This window comes from Lonchura striata, chromosome 1 (assembly GCF_050655825.1).
Source record: "Lonchura striata isolate lonStrDom1 chromosome 1, ASM5065582v1, whole genome shotgun sequence".
Taxonomy (NCBI): domain Eukaryota; kingdom Metazoa; phylum Chordata; class Aves; order Passeriformes; family Estrildidae; genus Lonchura; species Lonchura striata.
Window position 1 is genome coordinate 49065020 of NC_140703.1, and position 27506 is coordinate 49092525.

At 37.2% G+C, this 27506-nt stretch overlaps 1 long non-coding RNA gene across 1 annotated transcript; it reads left to right on the forward strand.

The window, feature by feature from the left end:
- The first annotated feature begins 3596 nt into the window (after positions 1 to 3596).
- On the forward strand, positions 3597 to 25756 carry LOC146768661 (uncharacterized). The gene is made up of 3 exons (XR_014954201.1): positions 3597 to 9947; positions 24074 to 24188; positions 25219 to 25756. It is a non-coding gene; the product is annotated as an uncharacterized LOC146768661 (long non-coding RNA).
- The last annotated feature ends 1750 nt before the right edge of the window (positions 25757 to 27506 follow it).

Here is a 27506-nt window from a genome sequence, read left to right on the forward strand (position 1 = left end):
GGTTCCAGTCCTTCCACCACCCTTGGCCCTACCTTAGTCAGGCCATGGGCCTTTCCCTCCCCCACCCAGCTCGTGGCTGGGCAGGGGAGGTTTGCACTGCGCACTGACCGGAACCAAAGAGAGCAAGTTCCCCTGGGAATTCTGCTTTCAACCCCTCTGTGTTCTCAGAGGCGTGTCCACCTTCAATTGTTCAATATCCAAATTGACCTCTTCCTTCCGAGAAAATTCTTTTTCCGTGTCAAACCACAACAGATCTACAAAGATCATCAAAGTCCATCTCCTAGACATCAGACAGCCCCAAGAACGACACCGTGTTTTCGACAGTATTGTTCAAACACTTCTTGCATGCTGTCAGGTTTGATGCTGTGACTGCTTCCCTGGGGAGCCTGTTCCAGAGCTCAGCCTCTCTTTGGGTGAAGAACTTTATCCTGATATCCAACCTAAACCAACCCTGGCACAGCTTTGTGCTATTCCCATGGGTTCTATCACTGGTCACCAGGAAGAAGGGATAGATGCCTCCCTGACCACCATAATATTCCTCCCACTGCCCCCTCCAGGCTGAACAAACCAAGTGATCTCAGCTGCTCTTCATACAGCTTCTCCTTCACCATCTTAATGGATCTTCTTTCAGTGATCTCTAATAGGCTAATATCTTTGTCTATGTTACTGTCTGTGAGGTGACCATCCTCATCGAGAAGATGGGCAATGTTATCTCTGGACTGTCTTTTGCTATTAACATATTTTTTAAAAGTTATTTTTATTGTCCCCCACAGTACTGGGCAGCTTCAACTTTAATTGAGCTCTGGCCACATGAATTTTCTCTGCACAGATGTGAACACCATCTAATCTCAAAAACTAGCCTTTTTTTTCCTTGCTCATCATTACTGTGATGTTACAATGCGAGAGTAACCGGAATGTGAAAAGGTTGTCATTTTCTGAGCTAGGAACAGAACAGGAGATCGTGAAAATAATGAAAAATGTATGTTATCAGCTTATCCCATATTTGACTGCAGAAATTAGAATGCTTTAGCTATGCTGCCTCCAAGCTATTCAGTAGCATCTAGAGCTTTGTTTTGGGTTTGGGGTTTTTTATTCTTTTTTTTCTAATTTGGGGATTTATTTATTTACATATTTATTTATTGTTGGCTGTTTGGCTGTTGGCAATCTCTAGCTGGCAAAAGATGCCATTCTATTGGCATTTCATCTGCTTAGATTTCATCTACGCAACAAACCAATGAGCTGTGCTACTCAGGAGATGTAACCACCATTTTTCCTAGCAGCTACAGAAACACTCTGTACAACCATACTACATTTCAGTGGGAAACACAGCTGTAATTACTATTTTCTTTATCTAAGAAACAGGAATGTGGAATGAAATATAAAGTTATTAATACAGGATTAATTGTGGAAAATAGTACAATGCAATGCAACTTAATAATAAAGCAAAACAACCCCTGAAGAATACATTTAATCATTTCTATATCCTTTGGTTTATGTGTGATCAGACTTATTTTCAAACTGGGCAAAAACATCATTCTTTGAGTTCAATCCCATATGCCAAATTTCAGTCCAGAATGATTTTTTTACAACTAAGTTATAAATCTTTGAAAACAGGGGAAAATAATGGAAACGCTGACTACAATATCATAAATTAAAGCCTTCCTCTGAAGGATTTCCAAGATTTCTAGTTCATAAGAAGTTTAATGTTTCAATTGAGACTTACACCACACTTCAAATAATGATGCACTAAAAATTTGTTCTCAAAGCAGCACAAATAAAGTAAATTTATTCATGTTGTATTACTGGTAACTGTTTATATCCCAAAAGTGAAAAACACCAAGCTCAAAGGCAGCATGATAGCCTATATATCCTCTAAAACCACACATTTATTTCCAAAACTTCACTACAGCCGAAACTCAACCAATGCCATACTCTTACCAGTGAGAATGTTTCTATTGTAAAATAAGCAGTATATTTTTCATATCAAACACTGGGGGTTTTTTTGTATGTGCATCTTGCATTTAATTTTTCTCCAACAAGATAATTTTATATAAATTTATTCTTTTTTTCTCTTAGCCTTAACCTGCAGAAATAGCTGTTCCATTTGTGTTTTCCTGTGTTTAAAGGACTGTACTTACGGAACAAATACATTCATCATGTGGGAGAATTTGTATACTTGTTTCTCTTCTGGAACTGCTCTTTTCTCTCAGGTTAAGTAGGGTACATGATCTAGTCACTAGTTACAGTTTTCTGAAATTTTTAATTTACATCCACTACTACAAGCCAGACCTTAATAATTAACATGCAGATGCCACTAGTTCTATTGATTTCCTGTGCAGTGGGGGTTAAATTTTTCTCTTTTTTTGGTAAAATCTAAACCAATATTGTGTTGATCCCATACTGTTAGCCATCTATGATTTGGTACCATTCACATTATGCCCTGTTACTCTTACCAGTATCATAATATATTTGGTGCAAATAAAGTAAAAGTAATATGAAGAATTTGCATAAAGATTTCAGCTTCACACATGAAAACAAAAGTACTGAACTATTCAGCCTTTGGCAAGAGAGTGCTTAAATTTGTCTGTTGTAACAGTAAGGCTGCTCTAAGGTGTCAGTAGAGAAAAGGCAGACCACAGCCCAGTTCCCCATACTGCATAGAAGTATTACAGTTGGAAAAGCTCTCTAAGACCATCAAATCCCACCATAAACCAGCACCACCATGTTCACCTCTAAGCTATGTTACCAAATGCCACAGCCACACATTTTTTTAACACTTCCACCACTTTCCTGAGTATGCTGTTCAAATGCCTAACCACTTTTCACTGAAGAAACTTTTTCTAATATCCAGTCTAAACTTCCCCTGACACAGTTTGAGACCATTTCCTCTTTTCTTGTCATCTCTTCCTTATTCTTCAAACATTTACCATTGAGAGAAAGCCAGTTAATTCTGAACATCTGTCCTTTGCTACTGACAAGACAGGAAACCCAGGGCAGCAAGATTCTAATCATGAGCACTTTAGCTAAATATCTAAAAAAGGTGGAGTGACCTTGAGCTCACTGAACTCAAGTGGGTGATTAGAGAGGCACTAGAGCAGCTTCTGAGGAGTGTCCCAACATTAAGAAGGTATTTCAGCTCTGCGGTTGAATGCCAGCTGCCCCATTAGCTTTTCATTACTCTATATCTTTCTCTATTTCCATTTCAAGTCCTCAAAAACATTCATACTGTCATGACTGTCTTTGTGAGAACACTGACTATCCTTATGCTGAAAGGTGTTTCACAAAAGCATATTTGGAAACCAATTTAAGTGGTCTGAATAGAAATCCAATGTACTTGGAGTCAGTTGGAGATGTTTTTTTTCCATGTATTTTCAGCATTTCAAAATTAAATGTAACCATTTTCCCCTTGAGATGTACGATTCTTTATTTTTATTCATAGCCTTTTATCAGGATCTTCAAGCAATTTAAAGAAATCAGCATTTTCTAACATTCTTGAGGTATGCAGGTAGGATTTTCAGAACTCTAGCAGATATCTTTCATGTTTATAACTAGAGGAGATGACCAAGTCAAAAATCCTATGTTTTTGACTTGGTCATCTGTCGTAGGTCATCACCAATATTGCAGAACAACAGAAAAGGATATGAATCTGTGCCTCAACTGTCACAATTTACAGCTCAGTTTATTAAGGAGCACATGCCTTCCTTGCAATTTAATCTAGTATTCTGTATGGCAAACCATAGTGACTGACACATAGCTCATATCCTATCCTTCCTTGCCTCCTGTTGGGGAAGTAATCCTTTGAAAAGAGATAGCAAATACATCTGGGTGATGTAACATTTTAAAGTACAACAGCGAAATCTGCCAGTACTTAATCTCTCTCTGTCAATATTGAGTTTGATGGGGTTTGGATTAGCCCTTAAATAAGGAAGATACAGTACAGGGAATTTATTTGATCTGTCTGAGGTCACACAGAAGCTGATACAAAACAAAGGAAGAATTACCAGACTAAGAAATTGCAAAGGCAGTAGTTAAGCGACAATTTACTTTATGAAGAAATTTACTTTACAATTTACTTTATGAAGAAAACATTTCCTAAGCAGTATATTTCTGCTGACATGGTTAAATCTTTTTTTTTTTTTTTTTAATACACACAAAGGTAAACTCTGCTCCTTTGTTAATAGGATCACTAACAATGTCATTGAGTTAACCACACATATATATATCCCTTTTGTTCAATCACTGAGAAGTTATGTGCAGCAAGGAAAGGGTAAAAATCCCAGCTGATTTTGGCCAGAGCTTAAACTTCTAACTGAAAGCTGAAGCACTGCAACCTACCCTTTCACAAAGATTTATCTTCTGCAACAAAAGCAAAATTCTCCTCTTTTAGCACTATGCCCTTCCCAAGTAATTTCTAGAGTAAACATACCTTACTATATTTCTGCTGAAACTATTTGCATTCAAAATACACTTATTTTATTCTATATTAAGTCATATGCTGATGGTGATTAAGAAAAAGTTCTTCCTCTAGCATTGAAATATATGAAAGTAAATGTTCATGCATATAAATGACTGTAGAGTTGCTTTTTCTCCAGCTGATCATTTCTTCCCATGTAGATCTGATGTTCTGCTTCTGAGAATATAACTTATTAACAACATTAAGGGAAAAAAAAAAAAGATATCTTTCAACAAGCGCCTCCTCTTTGCCAAACATCTCAGGGTTTGTCTCCAAGGACTTTAAAAGAAAGGAAAGAATGAAGAACGGAAACCATAAAGCATGCATTACTGCTATCATCTAATTGCTGAATGAATAGCACAGTTGTTTAGTCTGATTGCACTAAGCTAGTTATCCACTGCAAGCCTCATTGACAAAAAGGGAATCTACACAAATTATAGGGAAATTCAAGCACTAAAGGAATGTTTTGGTTCAGAGGTTTGCAGTGACTATTGGCTTTGGTTCCTGGCATAGTTTGTCTTTGCCATATGAACTCTGTTGGGCTGGGTCAGCCCAAAGCTTTCCAAAAAGCCTGAGAAGAGGACAGACTTCCTTGTCATCTGTATCCCATAAATAAATTAAAGTGATGTTCTCCAGTTAGAGTTTGTTTCTTGGCAGGCTAATCTGCAATCAGAGAAAGAAAAGCTCTTCATTTGTGGACTCTAACTAAAGGAAGGGAGTTTTTGTATGTGTATTCACCAGAGACCAAAATATTAAAAAGTGGAAGAGGAAAAACATATGTTGCAGTCCCCCAAAAAATAAGTGGATAAAAAAGTGCATTGGAAACATGTCCTCAGTTAACAATGTTCTGAAACAAAGCATTCCTTTAAAAGGAGCAGGCAAAATAGTTTTGCCACTACCACGTTATTACAGCTTAAAAACAGGCTTTTCAGGCACTTTTTTCCCCCAGATTTACACCCTCTATACAGAAATAGCAAAAATTGAAACAAGCTTAATATGCCAGGTTCCAGTGTGCTTGCATTATCCTTCTTACCATATTGCAAAATGTATGTATGCAGAATGACAGGGATATGGATCACACTTCCCTTCTATTTTTACGACATCACAACCAATAAGTAATTGCAACACTTATGAGCAGTAACATGAATATATTCAGCACACTTTTCTGAACACTCTATTTCAGTCAGAAAAGACATTGCAGCTCACAGCAGCTGCACTTCTCTTGCAACCTACTGCAAAACTCCATCAGACTCTCTTTCCATACAACACCAGCACTCAGGCTCATCTCACACTCTCTGACTATTTCTTTCAAATTGTCTTGCAATTGTGTTACTGAGGTGAATTTTCTATAGCTATTAATTCCTTCCTTATTAATTAAATCGCTAAATCTCTGTGAAACCATATTATACCCATGAAAATAAACAGTTACTTTTTTTTCTCTTTTTTTTTTTTTCTTTTTCTGCACTGAATGATTACAAAATAAATATAGGAACGTGGTAGGAGGCTGCAGTTAGACACAGCACTTTTCTAGATGGACTTCTGGGATTCTCTGATGTTTGTAGAAAGTATTAACACTCTGCTCCCAGGTCACACATTTCCCTGTTCTGGGAACACCCTATGCCTGGCACAGCTTGTACAGAGCCCTACTCTCCTACACATTGTCCAAAACAGTGATACCTGTATTACAGACACTGCAGAGTGGCAGGTGAGACAGGGACTTCACTGAATGAGTCACACAAAACAAGTAACGGAAATGCTTAATGGTTAGTGACCTATAATGCCAAAAAAATCTTCTTCTGGCATGACTTCCTGTGTCTGGAAAATGAGTATAAGCTTTGCCAATGAAAGACCTGTTTAGCTGCAGCTCCAGAATAGCCACATCAGCCACACCAACAAGCTATCCTAAATGTCAGCAAGCTTTGAGAGCTGTTTCCATTGACATATCTATTAACTACTGTAACATACCTCTAGGGATAGGTATTATTTGAATATTAGCTGCATCATATTTGGAAATGTTTTATCATCTCAAATTTGGAGCCTCTATAAACTACATTATAAAATGCATTAAAGAAAACTGAGAATTAAATTAAATCAAATTTAGATCCTATTAAATTCAAGTTAATGGAAAATGCACTGGCTTTACTCAGATCCCAACGAGACCACAGATGTCTCATTTTCTTTCCAAATGCTATTGTTAAAATTTAGTTTCTCTTTATTCCCACAAACCAGAAATAACAATCAAAGTATAATGATTATAACCAGGAACTGACTTTATGAACACAATGAATATACAACTACACAATTTTACTTTCCTATGTTTCCATTTGCTGGTTTTTGCAGGTATATTCATGTCTGTTCTCCATTTGATATCCAATTGAGACAACTCTAATTAAAATATTTATATCCACCAGAATCTTTCTATGTAAATTGTTTGTCTTTGAAATTACCTTGTTCATTCAAACATAGTTTCAATGGGATAGGAAAGCATGGCTGTGAAGGATAGGTATGGAAATTGAAAGCAATTGTAGGTTCTGGCTTTCCAGACCACCAAGCGCATATTCTGCACTTAACAAGGAAGAATTAATAATTAATCTTAAGTTTTTGGCAAGATACAATCTAGGCAAGAGCTTAATGCATTTGAACCCCTGCTCCCCATCTTGGAACAGGAAATTGGATTTCTGTTTCTCTCTGGCTGACACTGTGGAGTTAATATTTCTTGGGGAACTAAAAGAACTGCTGGTGATGCTGATGTTTTCAAGAGAAGGGTCTGATGCAGACAATCATGGTTAGGATACATCTCCTGTGCTGCATGACATAATTTCCTCATGTGTATACTCTAACAGTTGCCTGACTTCATCCCTCAGCAGTTTGAGGGTAGCAGCTTCTTTAAGATGCCCTGGCTCATGATCCCAAAGGTTTGGGGCTGAAAGAAAGGATGTTTTCTGAAGGGTTTTCTGTGGCTTTTACAGAAGCTCTCAGTGACATTTTGCAGTGTCTTCATGAAAGGCTGCTTAGTACTTTGGGATATGATATTTCTCAGTTGCAAAATCACTGTACCCTACTAAAACCCTTTTGCTTAAAATACCAAATCTTTAACCACAGTGTTTGACTGAAGGTTAGTTTTACCTTCCCATTGTGAAAGTAAGAAACGCAACACTTTGAATCCACAGTGACAGTAGGATTACTATTGCCTTATCCCTGGCAACCTGCCTCCCAAAAGAAAAAAGAGACAGAAAACTGCATGTCTGTGGAAGGAGTGAGAGGTGGAGTTCTGGGGAATTCCATAATCTCTTTTGTCTTACTGATAGCTCCTCTGGGATGGCTTCATCTCCTAAATCTCCTTCCTCCTCAACCTCCTGTTTATATGAATGTGCTACACAGGAATTAAGGAGGGGAAAAATAAATCCTATTATGACTAGCAATGAAAGACTTCTAGGTTTGCACATAGTGGTGGGATCACCATTGGTCAGCACTTCATTTTCTGTGCCAGTCTGACTCTGATGCAGTGCTCAACTTCAGGTTTTTCCTCCCTATGTTTGCATTCCCATTTTAATGGTGAATAAGATGCTTCTCAGAGTAACCAAAGTAGATCAGTAGCACAACTATGACAGAGGAAACATCACTTCAGTCTCTATTATGTCACACAATGAAAACATCAATTTTTTACATGGACTGAGCATCACATGAAAATTCACTTTGGTAGAGTACTAGGAATATCACCCCTTGCACATGATTTTACACACAAATATCCTTTCCAGTAAATCCTTTTACTGTTCAAATTCATCTGAAAATCTTGAGTTATTACTTTAGAATATACCATGTTTTGCAATATACCATATTTTGTAGAATACCATATTTCTCACAATTTTTTGGGTAAAAAAGAACAATTACAGAGTATGTACGGTCCAGAATTATATACAATTTTCACAGAACAAGGTTTCTAATTTCTATCTGAGCTACAGAAAGGAATATACCACTGACAATTTTAGTAGTTAATTAAATGCCACTCAAATTTATGAACTCTGGGATACAGAATTAAAAATCAATACATTAAACTTGATCCTTTACAAATTAAAGAGAAGACCTTATTAAGTTAATCATATCTTTTACCTAATTGCATCCATTCATATCTGTTATTAAGATACTTAGTCGTTTTGTTGAGGCTTATGACCAAAAAAGCCCAACATCACTTAAAAATAACCAAAGACATGGAAATTTCCTGTCTCAGTAGTTAAAAATCTAATTTTGACAGTCCATTTCTGAAGAGCAATGTGACTTGGGCATGTAAACTAATCTCTGGTATCTCCATTTTTTGACATGTTTAGTGTTATCCACTTCTAGACTCCTTTGAGACTTGCAAGCAAGAAAAGGTGTAGCATGTATGTTAACTATTATTAATCTAATTTAAATAAAATCACCAAATGAAAAATTCAAGTCTTTTGGTTTTTCTAGTTAATGCTTGTATTCCAATCTGAAATTATCCAGGGGCACATTTGTCCAAGATGCTACCTCATATTTTGCACATGAAAATGACTCCATGATGATAGATCAGCTATCTTTCCTGTCCTAAATAAGAAGAATTGCATTTATCTAACTGATTCAGCTCTCAGTTTTGAGTTTGGGAGTAACAAAGTCAATATAAACTTAGTTCATAGTTCAGTAATTAATTGTTTGGAAACAATTCATTACAAATAGTTTTGTATTTATAGCTACTATGAAACAATGAAGATAACATCAGAGAATGCTCCAAGTGAAGCAGGAAGACGCTGCAAAGGATGTGCCATTGTCATTATTAATAAAGCTTCTGTCTGACTGCAGCACAAGGTGAGAGATTAGTATCAGCTGTGTCCCTGGAGGGACGAGACAATGCAGAGCTGTAGTGAGAAGAGTAACACACCCTTCTGAGACAGTGTACGTGGAGGATGAAGCGTCTCCATGGTTTGTTCAGTTTCATTTGCACAAATGTCATGGCAAAAAATACCTTCGCTATTCATTTACAAAAACCTTGCACAGCATGTCTGTAATTTTGTATGGATTCCCAGAACAGATCTTTTGGCCTAAATGTATTTATTCAGTGTCAGAAGAAATGCTTCTTTTCTTTGTACATTAACACCACAAGCTTGCATTGTGACTTAATTCATGAAGGTAAAAATGCTCTTTCATGCAGACATACTGGACAATAAATTCTGAGTAACTTGCAGTCCCTTCAGAAAACATCTACAACTGCATTAAATAATGTTCTTATAGGACAAAACAACAATAAATAAACCAAAAATAGCAAGGCTGATGAGTATCTCTTCCTGATTTTCCAAAAAGGGGAAGATTTAGTGAAACTAAACCGGATGACAAAAACCATTACTATTTCTGAGAATAAACTGCAGTCCAGCCCCAATATGTAGAAGCGGAAATTGCTATTGCTGTGAGTATACATTTTTTTACTCTTCGTATAAACAAGCTTTAAAGAGGGACAGGATGTGAGAACACCCATCCTCTGGTGAGTACACTAAATCATCATGCAATTTTTTTCTTGCTCTAGATCAATAAATCTCAAATTCTCTAGACAAATAAATACAATAGGGAGGCCAGGAATGAACTCTTAGGGGTGGCAGTTTCTTAATCCAACACAGAACAGCCAATCCAGAAAAAATTCGCTGTGGTTTCTCCAAGCTCACCCATTCTCTGTCTACTGTGTCAAAACAAGGAGACATCTCTGGTTTTATTGGCATTAACTTGCACCCAGATTGCTAGAGTGTGATCCTTTCTATAGCACTTTGGAAAGGTTGGCATAGTAAGGAACAGAGCCAAAGAACTAGTGCAGACTGTCAAGGGTTAAATTAAGATAGTATTGTTAAGGAATAACTGCTCCAAAAATGTAATAATAATGATTACAAACAAAACAGGAATTAATCATTTGTCTCATGTGCTTTGTCTATAAATACCAATCCGATAAAGTCATGTTTCAAAGGCTAAAAAAAGCCTGATTTATCATCCAGTCTTCTATACAACCTTCTCACAGCAGCCCATAACACTGAAATATAAACATTTATACATAAATACATAGATACATGTATTGACTTGCACCAAAGGATTTAATTCTTCAACTTTCTCCTTGGCAATCCTTTCTTTGGCTGTATAAAAATAATGTTCATTCTTCTGAGACTGCATGCAAAAGATAAGATATGGTACAAAAACTGACAAGACCTACATGAGAAAAAGATTTGAAGGGACAATTTAAAAAAAGAGTATATGGAAATATGTTGTTTGCACACACTATAATGTGTATTGCAGTGTACATCTTATTTGAGTTTTTCCATTGCAAAGTACCTTTTCTCCCCATTTGATATACCTAACTTATAATTTACAGAAAACATAGTTATTAACATCTTCTATGACATTCAGACAAAAATAACTGTATTGAAATTATTGATTAGTGTGGCAGGGTCTGTCTCATATGACAGGATATAAAAAATCCTAATATTTTGTCTTTTTCTGCTCTCCTATTCCTGTGTATACTTCTTAAATTATCAGTTATTATCATCAGTCATCTTGCCTTCACTATGCTTCCAAAGTCCCCATTCCTGTGGTTCATCCTCCCTACTGCACACTCAATCTTCCTGTGGCCAAATGCTCTGCCCCTTCCTCTCTTACATTTCTCCAAGCCATGCCCAGATCCCTCCTCCCTACACACCATCACAGCCCAGTCAGCTCTTTAATCCCTTCTTTCCCAACTCTCAGCCTTTAATTGACCTCCCTATAGAAACAGTTGCCAGCCACCACTTCCCCTTCCCTCTCCTCCTCTGCCTCTTTTACTGGTCACTCCGGGTGGGAGAGGAGGAGAGGGAGATGAAAATGGGAGACAGCCTGTCTCCCTACCAGGTGGCCGTGTGGAGGCATAGGCTGTGCAGTGCTGGTGGTGGGGGCTGAAAATCTGCTGAACACATGAGAAGCTGGGAACACTTGAGAAAGGAGGAGATCCAGAAGGGGACCAAGTGTAGACATCATCAGTGCACACCATTTGGCAAACTCATAGATGCTAAAAATTGAAAAGCAGGGGGAGGAAGCTGAGTTCCTGCTAAATCATCTTGTGCAAAATATATGTCAATCACCGCCTGATCCTAAATCACTACCTGATCCTAACAGTGGCATTTTGGAGCTTTGCATTTAGTTCTCCATACTCCAAGAGAACCCAGGCCTATGAAATAAGCATTTTCTTATAATAATATATATATGTTTACTTTAATACATTGTGGTTAGCTCTTTAAATTTCTAAAAAGGTTTTTACCTACCTGTCACTGAAAATTACACTGTGTCCTTTTCCTCTAATTGAAACATAACAGGCCTAAGAGGATTGAGAGTCAGTTTTCAGGTTTATTTATTATTCTTTTTGACAAGAGGTGGTTTGAAATGAAATAACTTCTGACAAGCTCTTTCCTTTTCATTTGTTCTTATTTGGTGAGGGTGAGGGAGGTGGGGGGGGGGGGTGAAATCTGCATCAGTAGATTTTGTTTTGACAGTACAAACTCTTTCCCCAAATGAGAAAGAAGGATGGTGGAAATTAAGATTAGTCTCACATGTGTGGACAGACCATACAGTTATCAAGAATTATTCTATATGCAGAAGTAACATATCAATGACCTAATTTGTTAACTGGCACCTAGTCAAACCTCAGAGCCACCCAAGGTAGGAAAAAATACAACCAGCCTGCCGATTCTTAGTCAATCTTGCTTTGTTTTTTTTTTCATTCAGCGGAAAGTCCTTTCAAAAGCACTTCATTTCTCTGCTACATGTATTCATCTTGTCTTTTGATATTCATTTAGTTGCATAGCAAAGAATTTTATGCTCAGCCATACCAAAACGTGTATAGACAAGCTCAGCAGGACTTTTCATGTTGTGCTGTCAACACTGCACAATGCCAGCCCTTTTTAAAATATAAACTTTATGTAGAAAAAGTTCAGACTTTCAGAGCAATTGATACCTAGTGATATCAATTGAATTGGATCCTTTGCATTAGATTTGATGGCTTGCAGAAACACTGATTCCAGGGTTGGAGGTACCATGAATACAAATGTGTGAAATACATTAATTTCTATCAACTATTAATCCCAGAGCTATAATTTTGAGATTTTCCTATATATTTTAAATAAATACTCTTGAACTATCACATCCCTCCACATTCTTCTCATTAGGTAGGTAATTGTTTGACAGAGTTGATTAATATAGTAAAATGCAGATAGAAAAAAAATTTCTCAAGTGTGAAATCCTGAAGGATATGCTGTGTAGCACCTTTGCCAAACAAAGGGTTTATTTCTTTACACACCCTAAATATTTTCTGAAACCAAAATCTCAAAAACCAAAATAATAGATAACCTAAGTGTAACTCTTTTGCACATAAGAATAGATCCCTCCTCCCACTTACACTAAAGCTAGAGATTTGCCATGAGGCTCAAAAGAGCTTTGGTGGATTGTTGGTGAATATATTTGTGATTGCTGTGTGCTTGCTAGTGAAGAGCATTTGCAGCTCCAAAATGTTCCTCATAATATTTACTGTCCAGCATGTGCTCATAAGTGTCAGTAAAAAAACCTTTTTTCTGCTATCACAGGTACAAATTAATTCCTGATTACCATCTAAGTAGAAAAATTAAAAGGAACTATGCACATTAGATAACATAACATTTTAAAAGGTCAGGAGAAAATACAAAGAATGGTAAACTGCAAAAGAAAGCAGCTGAACCTTAGACTAAGTAGGACTTTAAGAGACAGGTTAAGTCCTACAGGCATAGGATACTAAAAATAAACAGATGCAGTTCAAAGACCAGTTTGAATGGACTGAGTAGCCTTATCCTCTCTGTAATGGACAAATATTCCTTCCTTTCTGAAGGAAAATGTGTGTCATTTCAAACAAAGAAATTGTGAAATTCTGAAGAAAGGTATTTTCCTAAAACATTGTAAGTGTGGTAATACCTGTGAATACTTTCCACTGTATATCCCAGTGCCATGAATGACTACACAAACAGGAAATTGATGAGGACAGGTAGTGCTACCATGTGCACTTTTCCCTTCCCAAAAGAACTATGGAAACCATCCTGTCCATTACATGGAATCCATATCAATATTTATGTTTCTTACATTAATACATAGTTTTCTTATGCCAATACGTAATTTTAAGGTCACTGATTACAAGAGCTTACTAGGCCACTTTCCAGGCCTTCACAAAGCACAATTACATTCATCAAAGATGTGTTTCTTAACTTTCTTTAAAAGGAAATAAAATACTCTTAAACTTTGAGATGTATGATCTCCCTCTAAATCAAATTTGCTTTATTAAAAATAACTGGATGCTGTAAAATCTTAACTTTAAAACCTTTATTATTGCATTTTATGTTTCTAGTAGAAATTAGTATAAGGCCAGGTATTGAAATATATTTTAAACTTCTTTTTTCTGCTGCTTTTTTGTGCTGGCTAATCCATGCTGGTGGAAAAATCATACAGACGTGAAAATCATGTATGAAAAGGAACTTAACTGTGTTGGGCTTTTTTTGTGTTGAGTTCAGATCAAAATTTCAAACAATGACAAAAACAAACAAAATCAAAGCATAGGTAATAATAAAATTCCCACAAACCAAACAAAACAAAACAAGAACAGAAAACACAAACCACAAGATGATAATTTCTACAAAACAGAAGATCACAGACGTTTGCATGTGCCAGATGGAGGAAATATAACAGGGCAGATGGACATTGGGACAGGCTAGACTTTGAAGCTGAGGTTTGATGAGGTGAAGTCACTGAGAAACAGAATTGTCATGAAAAGACTCATAATATCACATGTCAACCCAAACCCAATGGCTATGTCTATACTGATGAATAAACCAGTGCCAGAGACCAAAACAAAATGTGACTGTTTTTGGAGATGGTCCCTGGAACAAATTAAATCCAGAACTCTGCCACATATTGACTCTGAAACAGTTTGGAGAGATCCTCCCAGAGCCTGGGACTGAGCCAACAGTTAAGCAGTGCCTACAATAAAGTATCCAAACTCTACTTCTCCTTCCTCCCTTATTTTATTTAGTATACAATGACAATTTGTACCATCTACCTAAATATTGCTAATGGTGGGAAGTGGTTATAATATTATATCCATCCCTAGGATAGATACAATGGAGTTGAACAAAGGATTTCTTTGAGATTTTAGAACTTAGAAGTGACAGTGCTATATTATAGAAAGCTTCTGCTGTCATTTCTGTTGGTTGCTGTTGACACAGCAAATGATGCAGTATAGCTATGCACTTAAAATGAAGTTTTCCTGGAGCCTTCCAGCCAAACCTTGTGCATGTTAGCTTCCCATTTCAGCTGGACAAGCACCACATTTGTCTACTTCAGTTTTGAAAAAGTTCCACCAGCCACATTAGTAAGGTATTGGAGGACATTATAGAAACATAATTAGATAGTCTCTCATTTCCTTCCTTCTCTCCGGCTTCTCTGGTTGCCCATGCCAGCAAAGTAAAGAAAGCATTTTCACAATGATTTTACATTGCAAACAGACAGGACTAAAGACCTTTCCCTAATGCTTTCCATATATAGTCCCTAAAACAAAACTTTCTTATTCCTGTTCAATTCAAGACTTTTTCATAACTAGATCTTAATCCTTCATTGCTGGCTTGATGCCCTGGGGTAAGGCTCTAGAAGTTCATGTAGGATGTCGGGCTTTTGTTAGATGGAACAGCTTTCCTAAATTGATGATTTAAAGTGGAGGCTCTGCCATGTCACTGAGAAATCCATCTTGTGCAACACAAAGGCCCTAGTTTTGAAACAATGCCATAGGAATAGCATCTTGTGCCAGACACTACATTTATTCAGGGTTACTTGAGCAGAAGTAATGAGAAGCATTAAAGCAAAGTTTACATAATGAAATGCAATATCAAACACTCTATGTACATTAGTGAGGAGAGTAGAGATTGAGTTGTTTTGAACAAAACTTAGTCTGTTTCTTGAGAATGGAAAATTACTAGCAGAATGCAAAATTACCCTCTCCCCAATTTTAATGCTATTTTTGACCTAATATAAATATGTTTGATTGTGGCTTATTTTGACAAAATTACAAAAATCTCTTCTAAAATGTTTGCTATATTCTTTTTTGTAACTCTTACTCAGCAACCTGATCTTAGAGAGGCCTGTAAAATACACATAGCCATTCCATAAGATGGGAAAAAATATGATATATAAAAATGCATATCACCCACAAAGCAGAGTATCAACAGAAGTCAACAATAAAAGATAGCAAAATTAGATAGCGTTTTTAGAAAATTATATTCTGATTAACACCCTATACAGAGATCAAGGGTGAATACCTTTGTCTCCTTAGGGAACCTGCTTTGCATGGAAATGGGCTCAGATCTCCCTTAAACAAAGTGCTTTTAACCCATGACATGACTTCTGGTGAGGAATTCATGCCTGAAGGGAGTCAATTCCAGCAATTCACATCAAAGAATCTGGAGGGCAAATAGCAGAATTCAGAGCCTCTGTGACCTATATGCGTTTTCTATGGAAGGACCCATAACCCACCTATGTAAAGAGCTACCCCAGGGACCCCAAACTGACTTCCTATAAAGCTTGCTCAAGCCTAATTTGCCTTGAGCCAGGGAGAAATTCCTTATATTTCTACCATTCTTTGCTACATGTGGCAGTAGTATGTCCATACGGAGAATATTACCTAAGCAAGGTAATTTATACATGGATACAAGAAGGATGACAGTCAATGCAGAAAGAACTGGACCCATTCCAGAGGGATGCAGGCAGCAGCTCTCCCGTCTTACCTGAACATCTTCAGGGGTACAAAGCAGTTGAGGTATGTCTCAGGACATGATATAGAGAAGGAACCTTCTGGCTCTGTAATAATAGTGCCTGGGGGTGTTTTCCTTACTTTTTCATTTACTGACCCAAGAAAATCTACTGTTTCTTCACAGGTGCATGGGACAACCATGCTCATTACAGAAAGGTTGGACTAAATGACATTTAAACTCAAGCCATCCTATGATTCTGTAACTATGACATTGCATGGGATGCTCTGTCCTCAAATCAAATGGCTGTGCCTCTACCACAAGAACACTTTTTCTGTCCAGAAAAAATATTTGAAAGCAAAGTATTATGATGACTGCTGTATAGATTACACACACATAGGTAAAGGATCTTTTTCTTTTCCCTTGCTTTGATTACCCATGGCTATGACAAACTCCCAGCATCTGGCAGCAAAATCTGCCCATGCTAAGAGAAAGCTGTGACCAGCCTCCCAGATAGCTGCAGCAGGAAGATAAGTCTCCCACCGTGCTTCATCCTCAGGAAAATACAGCTTTAGATTTCCCCCCAACACTTTTCCCCCTCTCACATTTTCAGCCATATGTGTGTATGCAGCTAGGATCACCTCAGGCAAAGGGTGGCATGGCAAATCAAGGCAGAAAACTGGGCAGTGTCAGGAATCATTTATAGGATGGATGGAGCTAATGTAGAAAGGGTTGCAAAAGGCTGTGACATTGCAAACCAGCCTGAAGAACAGGAAGAAACAGCTGCTCAAAACTATGTCCATGACCTTTTCATGGACAATCCCAGTGGGGAATAGATGTATTCTATGAATGATAAGGGAACAGCCAAATGAAGTGCAAATGGGAAAACCAGACTGAAACAGGGACTGGACAAAGACCAAGAGAAGAAATTACCAGGAAAAAAAATTTAAAAAAAAAGGAAGAGTCAATTAAGACCCCACATATAGAAATGGAGAAAAGCAAAGCCTTGTGCCAAAAATCCTAAGAAAGCCCATAGGAAAAGCAGATGGGAAATATGTGTGGAAACAGTACTAACACCTGCAACAGGTGTGTTATTTTTTCGATATGAAGAAAAGAGTTCCAACCACATATGACTGCAGCATAAGTACTGGAAGGGACCTGTCAGAAAGACAGAAAGGATAAGCAGTCTCAACTGATTAATTTGCATAGAAGGAAAGTAGTTCAAAATATTACATAAGCAAAACATGATAGAGAGCCAGGATGAAAAGGACTGTCATAACAAAGGTGTTGCTAGATTTATTGAGTAATGCTCCAGAAGTTCTAATCATCATATTCCTTAAGGAAACAACTGACACAAATAAAGTATATTTATGTAAAACACAAGAAATTGTTTCTCCAGATAGTAAGGAAAAGAAAATCTTATCTGCACAGTGAGGAACTGAAGAAAGTAAATGCTGGAAGCCAACTGAGGAAAGATCTAATGGGGTTGGAGGGTTTGAGTACACAGATCACTGGAATGCCTCCTGATGCCGCAGCCAACTGTTTGGATTACAGTCTCCCCTTATGCAGACAGGTTGCCAGCCTCTTGGGCTCAGAACTGGCAGAGCCTGTTAGGCAGGCTGCAAACCTTTGGGAGAAGGAGGGAAGGGAAAGCTTTCACTTAATTTGGATAATCCGGCTTGTACTTCCAACATACAAATTAGGCAAGAAACTAAAATTGTTCTGAAGCAAAAGATGAAGGATAACATGAACATAGTGTTTGACTCAAATGTGTGGGGAAGCAAGCAACAACTGGAAAGTGCTGTACTAAATAAAGGAGATTACGATCTGGAAAGACTAACTGAAACTTAGTGGGATAATTCCCTTGTGTTGAAAAGACAGGATGCAGTACGTATGGGAAAGGCAGAGAAGAGAAAATCACCAGGTGTAAAATGTTATATAATGCTTTCAAAGCACATATTTTGTAATTTTGACAGTGACAACAATAAATGGTAAAAATCTCAGGCAAGCATAAAAGAAATAAAACAACAACAACAACAACAACAACAAAATAAAACAAAACAAAACAAAACAAAACACAAAACTCCTACAGCAATAATTTCATGCATATCCCTTAGGCCAGTGATCTGGAACAGAGCCAAGGAAGGCACAAACCTCTGATTGCATTTTAGTTGATCAAGTCTCTAGATAGTGCATACAGATGCAAAATTGTCAAACACATATAGTGAATTCCAAAAACTAAAGATGGCTCAAAGTTTCAGCTGAAACTATGAAATCATAGCACTTGAATCCAATACAGGAAGAAAATAATTCAGTGAGAAAAATGGTGTAAGGGAATGAACTCCACTTTCAGAAACATTTTAGGGAACATAAAATATTGAATATGGGATATTAATAAATTATTATCTTTAAAAAGAAAATCAAAAAATGAGAAAAACATTGGGGACTTTTGGGGAAACTGCAAAAGAAATTAAACTCATCTGTAGGAGGAAAAAAAAAAAGGAGATACAAGGCAAAGTGATGGTCAGAGTGCCTTCAAAAGGGCTATTCAGAGTTCAAAGTACATATACAGGAAGGAGTGGTAGGAAAGGAATCCAAGGACTCTTAAATCGGAATAGGCCAAAGAGGAAAAAGGAGAATAAAAGGACTTATATAGCTACCAAAGGGGGAAAAGAAGTAGAAAAGATCAAAAGAGACTCACAAATGAAAGGAGAATGAAAGAAAATGAAATTTAAAGTGGAAAAATAAAAGAAGATACCAACCTGAACTGTGTATCTTTTTTAGCATGAAAAGAAATATTGCAAGCAATTTAGAGCCAACCCCTCCAAACTCATCCTCAACTGCTTGGAATGGGTCCAGAAAAGGACCATGTTGAGACCCATTATGTACATTTGAAGTATTCAAGAATCAAGAGTAATCAAGAGACCTATCTTTGGCACAGAATGTAGGAAATTTAGGGTGTGGTCACAGGTTCTATCTTGGGCAATAAAGGCACCAATATCTCTGTCCCTCTATGTTTTTCACAATAGACAAACAGGAAATTACCTGTCCTGATTTTAGCTGGCATTTTTTTCCCAGTAGCTGTGATTTGGATTTGTGTAAATAATGTTAATAATATATAAATGTTTTCATCATTGCTGAGCAGCGCTTACACGGACTCAAGACCTGTTCTGCTACAAACACTGCCCCACCAGCACATAGTCTGGGGGTGCACAAGCAGTTTTCAGGGGGCACACTTAAGACAGCTGACCCCAAATGATCACAGGGGTATCCCATAGCATATGCTGCCATGCTCAGCATAAAAAGCTAGGGTAAGGAGAAAGAAAAGGAGGATGCTCAGAGTGATGGCTTTTGTCTTCCCAAGTGTGCTAGTTTTGGCTGGAGTAGAGTTCATTCTCTCCACAATGGCTGTATGGGGCTATGCTTTGAATATGTGCTGAACATAGGGTTGATAATACAGAGATGTTTTTTTTTTTGTCATTGCTGAGCAGAGCTTACACAGAGCCAAGGCTTTTTCTGCTTTTCATAATGACACACTGGTGAGGGAGTTGGGGGTGCATGGCAGGTTGGAGGAAACACAGCTGAGTCAAGCAACCCCAAATGACTAAAGGGATATTCCAGACCATATGGCATCATGCTAGGTAGATAAAGTGTGGGGGTAAAAAGAAGGAAAGGGGGATGTTGGGTGTGATGGTGTTTGCCTTCCCAAGTCACTGTTATGTGTGATAGAACACTGCTCTCCTGGAGAAGACTGAACACCTGTCCATGGGAAACAGTGAATTAATTCCTTGTTTTGCTCTGTTTGCATGCATAGCTTTTGCTTTATCTGCTAAACTGACCTTATCCCAATCAACAAGTTTTCTATCTTTTACCCTTCTGATTCTCTTGCTTACCCAATGATGGGTGAATGACAGAGCAGCTGCCTGGTAATTGGTTTCTGGCTGGGGTTAAACCACAACACCAAGTCACTGTTAAACATGACAGAGTCCTGTTTTCCTGGAGATGGCTGAACACCTGCCTGCCCATGGGAAGTGATGAATGAATTATTTGTTTTGCTTTCCTTATGTGTGCAATTTTCACTTTTCCTAACTATCTTTATCTTAGCACATGAGTTTTCCCTTTTACCCTCCCAACTCTGCGCCCCATCCCACTGGAGTGCTGTGTGAGTGAGAGGCTCTGTGAGGCTTCAATTCCAGCTGGGGTTAAACCATGACATAAACTCTGCATAATAATGTTTGCTTCTGGAATAACATCAGACACATCACATCCAGAGATACCTACTTTTCTCCTGGGGGGATAAAAAGCAGCCTTATTTAGATTTAGAGATCTAACCTTGCCATGCTTCAAGTCATATGAGACAAATGTCACCCTTGTTTTCTAAATATTACAAAATCTAGAAGGATGAATTAATGCATGCATGTGATTCATGAAATTGATTCAAAAATAAAAGAAAATTCAAAAATTCAGATGACAATATTTTAGGTCCGTTTTTTGTGAATGGTAAAAATAGCATATCCTCTTTAAGGACAATATAACAAAGATGAGTGTTAGGTCCACCATTAGGAAAACATAAAATACTGAGTTTTAATACCCTCTGAAATATAAGTGAAATAAATATATTACTAGAAATGCCTGGTGCTGACTGGTTATGACAACAGAAAAAATAGCAATATTCATATAAAAAGTTTATATTGGCAAAGTAATAAATAAAAGCCTTAGGAAGTATTGTCTATTCTCTTCAATCAGAGGGGATGAAATAGGAAAACGTAATCCTAATTGCTCTCAGATGTTTTGGATTGTATCACAGTGATGTGAGCTATCAAAAGAGTGCATTTTGAGAAGCATTGTATAGCAGGAAGAAAATAAATGACTTAACATCTTTAATGGCACCACCATAGAAACACGAGGGAGCCATCAATATAAATGAAAACATGGTGCAATTACTGGAAGATGTAACTGCTGCCAATGCATTGTCACCATGGTGGGTCCTGTCATCTCCAAAATGGAGCAAACCTATTGGCTAGAAGCTGCAGGAAGAAATGTGCAGGAGACCTGTGTCTCAGGTTGACTAAGGCTGTGTTGTATGTGTGTGTACCATGCTTTTTTCTGATGCCACACCAAACTGTTTTATCTTCCCAGCATCCGTTCTCTTCTAATGAAAAGGATAACACAATCTACTTACCAGTACAACTGACAGAAAAATTGGTAACATCAAACTTTTAGAAACCCAGTCTAAATTTGCAAATTTTAAGTTCACGCATTTTGCTCAATTTGAAATGAACTTATTAGAACACTGCATTACTCAGCACTGTAACTGTTAAGAAAATCTAAGCTTCATAAACTCTGTTTCTTAAGGAAAATACTATTTTATTAGATAATTTAGAATATAAACCATATAGTATTCACCTTGCAACTCAGGTAACACTTACATGATGAGCACTAGTCACTAGTAACCAGTAATCTAAAATTAACCATTTCATGATGGACTCAGAAAAAGAATGAAAGTCCATTTCTATGTGCCTATTTTTATAAAATACTACTGCGGCAATTATATATTTCATTAGCAACGTAAGCCCATGAAAAACATAGCAAAAAAATTAAAATAAATTACCATTATGAGAAAATAGATAGCTGTGCTTTTATATTTTTATATCTGTGTTTTCCATTACAAATAGAACACTCACTTCTTTCCTAATACACAGAAAATGCCATTTTATTTCTTTGTTCCTTATTACAGCAACTCTAAAACAGTATTTAAAGCAGTAACTATCTCAGTGTTACAGCACTGTGGGTGAGAGGAAAGACCTCCTAAAAGACAGGAAAGAAAAATAAATGATAGTGTCTACCCCTCATAAATATATACTGAATTTCTTTACAGTCAGGCAGGACCTTAACCCCTACAGCTGTGACACCTACAATTGCCACCATTTGCAAACAGTTCATAATCAGCAGTGTGAAATAACACCTAGGAAATGTCAAGCAAGAAGAAAATCAAAGAACATAATCTATGCTGCATATTAAATATGTCAGAGGCCCCAGAGTAAAAAAAGATGCATGTAATCATGTGATTACAAGTTGTAGTATAAAGGGAGTGTTAAGGTTGTCAAGAAAAGAAAGTTCCTTTACTTTAGCAGGCTTGATTTTTGCTCCATTCAATTTTCACCACTGGGGCTATTTTGCTGGGCTTTGTTGGCTTGGGTATTTTTGGTTGAGTTTGGGGGGAAAGGAGAAGTTAGGGGAGACTATTTTTTCCTTTTGCTTGTTTAGTTGTTTGGGGTTTTTTTATTTTAAATGTGGATTTTTTGGACCAGTGTAACTGTTCCTCTTCTTGGAGGTCTGCAGCACATGACTTCACTGGCAGTGACCCTGCAGAACAATGAACTCTGCAGTAAAGTTATTCTTGGAGACCAGGCGACAGGATGTTCTCATGTAGGCAGTATGCAATTATACATTGTTGTCTGGTGACAGCTGATCCAGCAGCCAGCACGCTGCAACACAAGTCAATATTGTTTCTCATACAGAAAGGATAAACCTCCCTGCAGAACAGAGGCTAAATCTAGCAAAAGTGTCCAAAGGAATAATCAGTTTCCCCATCTGCAGGTGTAAAGAAGAGGTTAATGACCCCAGTTGTGTTATTATTCCCTTTAATATTATCCTAGATTATATTAATTCCTCCAGTATGTATCTCTGGGACAAAACTAACTTAAAGAAATAACCTTTTGTCTTTTCTGTCTTACGCACACATATGGCATACATACAGCAATCCAGTGTCTTTATATGAAATGTCAGTTTATCATCAGTGCTCTCCCAATCCAAGGCTACACAGAAACTTAGAGATAGGAGTTGAATTACAATTATTTACATCTGAATTAATAAAGAGAGCTCTGCAATGAAGCTATCACAGTACTTAAAAACATCTACCTCCAAATTAGTCATCCTGGTTTCTGCTATAGCTTCTGGAGAACACTTGCATAATGCCTCTCATCTTAACCTGTAGCAGCCATTTGAAATACTCTAAAAATGCATGCTTCTGTCCATTAACTGTATTCCATTAACAATAACCATAAGTTTCTGAAGATAAATTCCACCTTTCCAGTGTAGCTACAGATATGGTTAAGTGTCTGGGAGATTATTTATGCTATTGAAATTGGAGAAAAAATGGAAAAAAGACAGGAAGATAGAAAAGTTCTTTGCAGTATGTGGAATGTTAAACATTAATTTAACCCATTAGCCTTTTTCTGATTCCTTAGTGATTCTGATTTCTCTGATTCATCATTACTAACCTTAGGCTTGCTCTTGGAGAGGAAAAACTGCTGTCATAGTCCATCTGCCTTAGTACAGCAGCGACTCCCTTCTTATGTGTGCAAGCATTTAAATCTCATTTTTGGGCATACCACTGTGTAAATCTAGTACTTGGGTAAATGTTTGTACAAGGGTTCTCATAGGTGTAGCTAGGGGGGCAATTTTCAGCAAGACTGGAATCATCCTTCATCCATTCTACCCATGATAAACTCATTATTTTTTTCAGTGTTCATATCCAATGCATATAATTTGAGCTATTCAGACTCCCAACACTGATTCACCTTCATACTATGCAGCTTCCTGACTACTGTAGGATGGGTATATCACAGATGTTTTCTCAAGGAAAATAATTCTTATCTGATGCTGCAGTTGTCCTGAGGACTACAACTGGCGCATGCGCCACAACATCCCTTAGGCAATCAGTTGGATGGCTTTGTTCTGGGAAGTGCGTGCTACTAATGAGCACTCAAAAATAATGCTAAATTAAGTATCATAACAAAATAATGTATTGTCTATAAAATCCATTTTCATGACCCTCTAGGCTGAATGAATGCAAAACATTTTATTTGAGATTATGCTACAGCAAACTGCAGAGTGACTCAAGAATCCAGTTACCAGTAGAGGAAGATTTGCCTTCTGAATGTGCATGTATAAAGGTAACTTTTTGGTTTTGGTCTAATTTTGTGAGATGTAATACTATCTGACTTTGAAACCAGTGTATGGTCATGTTTCCTCCAAAATTTGGCAGAAACCTTTGCGACAGACTGATATTTGATCCAGCAGAATGGTACCTGTGGAAATTGTACAACTGATCAGGCTGCTAAATAAAATTATGGGAATAATAATTTGGGGAGTTATGTTTGCAATTTAGTTGTTGAAATAAAATTACCATATGCAATTGGCTGACCCTGGCTGGATGCCAGGCACCCACCAAAGCAGCTGTATCACTCCCCTCCACAACTGGACAGGGCAGAGAAAATATAATCATGGGTCATATTGTTAAAGCTAGACAGAAAAGGGGAAAGAGCTTTTTCCTATCAAAAAATCTTTTGTGGGATTATCACATTTCTGATCAAATTATTCACAAGGAATTCTCTCCGCTTTAAACAAAAACTACTTGCATTTAAGTGAAAGAAATATACATTAGCTGCGTCTTTCCCAGAGAGACCAACAGTCTCCCAGTAGATGAGAAAGTACAAACATCTACTCACATCACTTAACTCAAACCATTACTGTGAACAGTTGTCACCTCCCAACTCAATATATCAGAAGCTGAACTACAGTCTTCTCTGAGACTGTGAAGTAGGCTTTATCAACTCTCACATAGTTTTTCCCTTTGCATTTTGCATTCAGAACAGGACCCTCAATCACATTCCGTTAAACCTGTGGTTACTAAAGGAAATTGTGTATTTTGGTCCATTACTTGGCTTAAATTCAGACAAACTTTTTACCACCTCTGTTCCAATTTCTTCATCAGCCTGCATCCTCCAAATTAAATAGAAGCTCATACCGTGAGGTTTTGCTTTATGTTATATATATAACCCACCAGCCTCAATCTGAGTTCAGACTGCACTTTTCTTCATTTTACTATTCTTTGTTTAACTGCTGAATTTCAAAAATGTCTTCCACACATGTTCTCTTCCCTTGTCTTCCTCTCCTTAACTGATGTACAGTTCTTCCCTTCAGTCCTTCTAGGTCCTAGCCAATTCCCTGAGCAGATAGCAATGGGGAAGCTGCCAGAGCAATACCAGGGCTGATTCAACATGAGCTACTGGAGCAGCATTTTGAAGAATCCCAGCACTACACGCTTGCCTATTGAAAATATTTTGCTTAGTATGAATGACTACATCTTCATTTAAGTGCAAAATCTTATTTATTTTTATTTATTCAGCAATAATCTTTGGGAAGGGGAGGGGTATTTTTGTGTGAATTGTGAATATAAGTTTAAATGTCTTGTCCCACTGTGGAACAGGAAAAACATTTCTTATTGTGTTGTAGTTACTTATCAGAAGCGGTTAAGGAAATGAAAGAGAAAGAGAAAGAGAGAGAGAAAGAGAAAGAGAAAGAGAAAGAGAAAGAGAAAGAGAAAGAGAAAGAGAAAGAGAAAGAGAAAGAGAAAGAGAAAGAGAAAGAGAAAGAGAAAGAGAAAGAGAAAGAGAAAGAGAAAGAGAAAGAGAAAGAGAAAGAGAAAGAGAAAGAGAAAGAGAAAGAGAAAAGAGAAAGAGAGATTATGTTTGTGGAGAATGCTGAAATTTGTTAGACCCTTCAGATCCAAGAAAAGATAAGCCTCAGGGAAAAGGTAGATATGCATATATTTCTTTAATTGGTTTCAAATGTGTTTTCTTTGAAGTGTCTCTGTGCTAAATAAAGATTCTGTTTCAAGAAATTTGTTTGGTCATAGCGTCAACCACTGTCATTGATTTTGGAGAGAGAAGAGTAAGACAAACCTTCAAAATTAGTCATAGTATTCTGGGACTGCAGCTGAGAACATTGTTTGAAGCTGAGTGTCCCAATTTTTTCCAAGAGTTATTTGATCTGTACTGTATGTATACACTGATAATTTGACCTTGGCCAAACTTGAGGTTGGCTTCAGCCATGCCTGTCTGCATAAGATGTGCTATCCCCACCTGCACTACACCAAAGCCTCTATATTATACTGAAGCAACCCCTACTGCATTTTTTTCTTCTGAAGCAAAGCTGTTAAAGATCTCCCCTCTGAAAATATGCTCTTCTTCCAGCTACATCCTTCCTTTGCAGGAAGCAAAGTAGATAAAAAAGAGGCAGAAAATAGGAACAATGGACTGCAGTTGGGTAGATGGGCAGCATCTTCATCACTTCTTTCCAGCAAGGACAGCACAGAAGCAGCATTATAGAGCCAATGTCTGCACATCTCTCTCACTTCTGCTCCACTCCTCAAGGGGAGCTTAGCACTTCTTTCTCAAGAGGTACCTGACCAGTGATGGTAAAGTCGTTCAACCAAAGGTTTTGCACTGCTTCTTAGCTAAAGTTAGAAAACAACATAGTTCTTGTTCACACCAATGCTTCCACTGCAAGCAAAAGCATATCCAGATAAGAGAAGTAAAAAGTAAAATAATAGTGTGTTGGCATTATTTTTTGTCAGAATCATCAAAAAGTATTGCATAAAAAAGTAGTTGGAAAATAATTCTTTTCTTCAATTTGACAATTAAAATAGATATATATAATTTCAAAACTGAGAGATTTTAAAAGTCAAAACAGTTAAAAAAAAATAAATTATCTGTGATAAATTCCAGTTCACTAAACCATTGCAAATGGTCATTTACTAAAGGCAAATATTATCATGTGTTGCCATTTGTTAAAGGAAAAGCAAAGCCTTACTAAATATTCACTGAATAATTAAATAAGTTACTTATATTAATAACATAAGAACCTCCAAAACAGTTAGAATGAAAAACAGAAGTCATAGAAGAGTAATACTCAGTCTAGGTATGATTCTCATGGGAAAAAACAAACAAGCAATAAAAAAAAGCCTGAAAGTAGGAATAATATAGTGCTATTGCTCTGTTCTCTATAAATGATACCTTAGGTATGTCTTTTTCCCTATTTGTCTGTAGCTCATATAACAAGAAGCAGTGTATTCAGGCTAGATATAAGTATAAATGCAGAATCATGCAACTTAGCTACGCTTTCTGATTCTTTCTAAAACCTTTGTTTCTGAAAAACAGAATGAGGGGAAAAAATCCTAAATGGCTTATTATTTATTACACTTAACAAAAGCAGTGCCTCTAAATGTATGTTTTTTTCATGCTGAAATAGTGTCTGTCTAGGAGAGAGGACTGGCTACCCCGATGCCAGCAGAGGGAGCATAGAGCATTGAGTTTTGTGGGCTTCAAACCTGCAAGGGGAGCTTTATCCCTCCTTGTTCCAATTTTTCCCCCACAGTTAAATGTTTTTAAAACTTAATAATTGTAAATTCCGTGCTAAAAGCACCTTTT